This window comes from Mesitornis unicolor, unplaced genomic scaffold (genome assembly GCF_000695765.1).
Source record: "Mesitornis unicolor isolate BGI_N332 unplaced genomic scaffold, ASM69576v1 scaffold42067, whole genome shotgun sequence".
Taxonomy (NCBI): Eukaryota; Metazoa; Chordata; class Aves; order Mesitornithiformes; family Mesitornithidae; genus Mesitornis; species Mesitornis unicolor.
Window position 1 is genome coordinate 3,336 of NW_010195148.1, and position 5,195 is coordinate 8,530.

A 5,195-nucleotide genomic window follows, 5' to 3' on the forward strand; every position below is an offset into this window, starting at 1 on the left:
GGCTTCTCCCGTCCCCCGGCTCTTTGGGCTGGGGCTCCCCTGGGCTCCCCAAACTCTGCCCTGCGCTCCCGGGGAAGCGGGGCCAGCCCAGTCCCATGGCGGCACCGGCTCCTGCCCCGCTGCTGCTGGGCACAACATCAGTGTGGGCAGAAGGGAGAGGCAGAAGCGTGGGCAGGGCCGCTCCTGCTGCACAGCCTCTTGGTTTCGTGTCCTCTCGGCCGTGCCAGTGGCCTCTTCCCCTTCCAGCTCTGGACGGAGTTACAAGAAAGTCCCAGCCCTGTGGTGTGTCATCATCTAAACTTGTCTTTAATGGAGTCCCAAAGCAAATTACTCTTCCCGAACATCAAAGCCCCCAGAGCGATACTGGGACAGGCAGGGCTTCCCCCATCAATCCCCCTGCCCTGCCCTGCTCGGGGGGGTGGACGCCCTCCTTGGTTGTGCCCTCACACCCACAGAGCGGACCCCGTGTCAGCCCGAGGGAGAAGGGCGATGGGTTTGGAAATGGATTAGCCCTGGGTGATGGATTGGGGTCCCAGGACTTTCACCCTGGGGAGAGCAGCGCATCTCGTGGGGTTTGAGAGCAATGGGAGGAAGAGCTGAGGATGAGAAGACAGATCTTCCTCATTAAAATACAAGTGAGGTTTACATTGCCTTTCTCCATGCTCAGCATCACATCCCAGCCTGCATCTCCCTCTCTTCTGCAGGACCCAGAGTGGTCCCTCCACCCCTCTGTGTGCTGGGGATGTTGGGGATGCTGGGGTTACTGGGGATGCTGGGGTTGCTGAGGATGCTGGGGATGCTGGGGATACTGGGGACGCTGGGGATGCAGGTGAAGCAGCTCTTCAGTGGGACGCCCCTGCCCAGAGTGGCCCCATCACTCCACCAGCACCGTCCTGCTCCCCAGCCTCACAAGTTTTGTAGAGGAAATTTTATATAAAAAATTGTAGCAGCTCCTGCCTCTGCAAACACAGAGCGCTGCTGTCCCTGCCAGAGCTCAGCGCTGGTTTGCCTCAAGGAATCTGTGAGATCCGTCCTGCTGTGATCTGTAACAATATTGGGATTAAATTAGCTTCCCTGAGCTGCAGAGGGGTCAGCGTGTGAGGCCCCTTGGTTAATCCAGCAGGCCAAAGAGAACAGAAGCCTCCCTGCATTGGGAAAGGAAAACAACGGGGTCTGTTTGCAATCCGTGGAGCTAATTCAAACAGCATTCCTCAAACAACAGGGGAAAAGGGCCTTCGAAGCAAAGGAGAAAGGAGCGCTTCCCAACATGCGCACAGCGTCGCTGCTTGGGAGGAGGCGAAATGTCCACCCCAGGGTGCGGTGTCAGAGAGCCCGGCAGGCACCGAAGAGAGATCCTGCAGAACCGGGCAGCTCGATGGGTGCACACATCCACCTCTAGCGCCCTGCGAGCACAGAGCAACTGGGGGCTGCTGGACCCTCCTGAGCTGCCCATGGTGCTGTGGGGGCACCCTGGCTCATGCAGATCTTGCTCCTCCTTCACCCACCCATTTCATGCAGAAATCCTTGATGAAGAGGTGATCCTGTCTGTCGCTGCCTGGGGATCCGATCAAAATCACTCCTCTTCCTCTTGCTCCCACATCTCCTGTGCGAGGCAGGGTCCTGCGTGCCCCCGTGCCTGACCCCAGCGCAGCTCGCACAGCCTGCGTGGAGAACCCGATAGTTGTCTTTGCAACCAGAGCACTGTTTATGCAGCGAGCTGGGCACTGGGGTGACCGCATTGCCGGGGACCGAGGGCTGCAGGTGTTCAGATGTTATTAAAACAATTGGCTCTCAGTCACTCCGCAGCAGAGAAGGCTCCGAGGAGCAGACCTGTGTCAAAGCAGGGCGCAGGGAAGCAGCACCCCGCAGGTCAGGGCTAGCTACGAGCGTCAGAGACAACTTCAGGACGTTCTTGCTTTCCTTCTGCTTCCTCGGCGAGCGTCTCTTCTGCTTTTTGCTTATGCCGAGATATTATCAGAGGCTGATGAGGCACCAGGGATGAGTAATGCAGCCTCTGTGCCAGCCGAGAACTTGTAGGCACTGGTACCTCTGCACACAGGGTTAATGTCGAGGGCGCACAGCGCCGGGTCTGACGGAAGCTGCGGTCCTCAGCACTGGAGCTGCTGGGTGCAGCCAGAGCTGGGCCTGTGCCTCGGGCCCCTCTGACCCCAGTTGTGCCCGGGGCCAAGGGACACAGCAGTGGGGACATGGCAGAGGGACATGGCTGTGGGATGCGACTGAGGGACACAGCACAGGGACACATCTGAGGGACACAGCCCCTGCAGGAGCAGCCCATGGTCCCTGGGCAGGGTGCATGTTCCATGGAGGAGAGGCCTTGCCCCTGGCCTAGGTGGGAGAGGGCGATGCAGGGCAGGAACTGGAGAGGGATGAGCTCAGACCAAAAAGTGTCAGGTTTTTGATGGGAAGGGAACTACGTGCTTGAAGGGCTTGAAGCCTGAAAGGCTCTGCCCTCGGCTTCAAGCAGAGATGCCTGGCGGGGAAGGGCTGAGCCGCTGGGGCAGAGTCACCCAGGCTGGGTGATGCCCCTGCTGTGGGATCAGATCTGCCGCTCGCTTTTCCAGCTGAACTCAGGTGGCCCTCGCCTGCTCTGGGAGTGTCCCCACGTCCCTTTCCCCACAGAGCGCGTTCCCAGGGCGAGCTGCGGGACGAGGATGATGCTCCCCTGCGGTGCTGCAGTGCCCATGGGACACTGGAGGACCCCAGGCTGCCGGGCACCTGCGTTGAGAGGATGGGAAGAGCTCCTGAGCCAGCAGCTTTGCTTTCGATCTGGGGCCGCTCGGCGTTTTTACCGCGTTACAATGTGGAATTTCACATCCTTTTGCACAGGAGAGAAACAGCCTGTTTAGGATTAATTTAGGATCAGCCTCAACAGCCATTAGCTAAAGAAAAGCAAAACGTTAATTAGCTGCCTGTCAGGAGGGGAAGAAATGCGGGACTTGATGCTGGATTTATTGTGGAGGGTGTTAAGGCAGGATTTAGTGTGATTTACTGCAGCAATACCTTCCAGCACCAGGGAGCTGCCGAGCACGTCCCCTTCACCTTCACCCAGCCACACGGCTCCGTCCCTCATTGCCGACACGTCCAGGAGTCCGGCTCCTGAGGCTGGGTTTGTCAGCATCTCCATTATTCCCATTATATTATTATTTCCATATATTCTTCAGGGTTTATTGCTTGGCTGTAAACCTTTGCTCCAGACTGAAACGTGATCTACAGCTGTCAACTGGAGCTGCAGAGCTCTGAGAGGGATTAGAAGGAAAAGGGTTTGGCTCTTCAATACAAGTGTAAAATACAAGGTCTTCCGTTTATGAGATTTTTCACCCTTACAGTCAACGAAGGGATTTCGTCCCAGAGCAACATTTGGTGATTCTTCAGAATTTCCTAGAATAGAAAGTAAAAAACCACCAAATGTAAATAGAAAAGGGCTTTAATAGGGAGACTCACAGCAGTGACCGCTCTGCCTCTGCCCAATATTCAGAACACATTCACTCGCACCCCTGGGAGACAGCAATGACCTCAGACGGTATCGCTTACAAGTAGGAAACGAGGGGCAGTTAACGAGGTGCCAAAGAAAATTCAGGATGAATAAAACTTCCTTATAAACGTGCAAAGAAAACGTTGAGGAAAAGCTGCACGGAGACTGACTTCTCCTCCTTGCTGGTTTTGGGTTATGTCCCACCCCTGTGCTCGTACCTGTCCCCACGCGTGCCCTGGCACCACCAGCTCCCCCCAGCCCCAGAGCAGGGGGCACCCAGGAGTGGGCTCCACTGGGGCTGGGGTCCAGGCCAGATCCAGGCGCAGTGGATGCTGGGGAAGGCGCCTGCGCCCCGGCATCCCCTGCGCACCCACACATTGAACCCTGCCACCCCACGCCAAGCAGGGACCGTCCCGTGCCCCTCTGGGCCGCCCCAACTGAGGCAAAGGGGCTGGGGCTGAGGGCAGCGTGGGGAGCAGCGCTCAGGTGCGATGGAGGGCAGCAGCCCCACACAGCCCCTGTGCAGCCGCGCCGCCCTCCCGAGCGGGGGCGACTCCTCTCGCTGCGCAGCCAGGGATGGGAAAACAACCGCGCTTCGGAGCCGCTCGCCTCCGTGCCTTCCCCTCCGGAGCATAATAAGCTGCTTTTAATATCTGACATGTTTATTAACAGATGCAGTTGTGACAGCTGATGCCTTCACATGCCAGTTACCGCCGAAATGTTAGTAATAACTCGGAATTAACTGTCATAAATAAAAAAGACTACAAAGAGGACTAGATGGTGTGTCACTCTGCAGTAATTCACTGAGACCCCGTTGGCTCTGGATGCAGCGCTGGAAGGTCCTTCGTGGAGCTCCAGTCCGGGTTTTGCAACAGTCACAATATTTTGGCTGGATATTGTCTTAGGAGGTGGTACTAGTGGGGTGGAATTCCCTCATGCAGGAGTTTGCACTAGATGCCTTTACAAAGCTGGATACTCCGGTAATAATAATAATAAAAAACCCCTACCCGGTGGATGGGGATGGAGTCTACGGCACCGAGACCAGGATTTATTAACGTGCAAATTGCTCTGATATGATCACATACTTTCTGCTTTGCATACGCAGGGAGCAGCGTGGGCTGATGGAGTACGAACTAGCCTGGGCGATCTTTACGAGCTGAAATCCTGCACATCACAGAAGGGTTTGTTTCTCTGCGCAGAACCTGGGAAGCTGTTAGAAACCTGCTTTACGGAACAAGTGAACAGAATCCCAGCCCCGAGCGCACCAGACCGCTCCATGAACTCGCCATGAATTTGTTTCTCGTTTTTTTTGACAGAAACGTGTGTGTAACTTTCTCTGGAGGAACCGAGGATTTTTCTAGTTGGTCTTGTAGTCTTTTAAAACTGGGAAACCAGTAGAGTCTTTCCAGCAGTGGTGAGGGAGTGACGAGTCGGAGGTAAGGGTTTCAGAATGCATGTTTGTTTAGATGAAGCTTTTGCAATGCGGGCTGCTAATGAGGAACGCAAGCCTTGTCAGCATCCGACTTGCGGGTTTGCCTTGTGCAACGCGGATAATGAGTTCAGACAACGCACGCTGTGCGAAATCGCGGCACGATTTGTCAGGATCCCCGTCCCCCCCACCCCGAGGTGCGTGGGGCTTTGCAGGGACACCGGCCCCACGCCGCTCCACCTCGCCAGCCCCGAGGTGCGCAGGGAGCCTGCC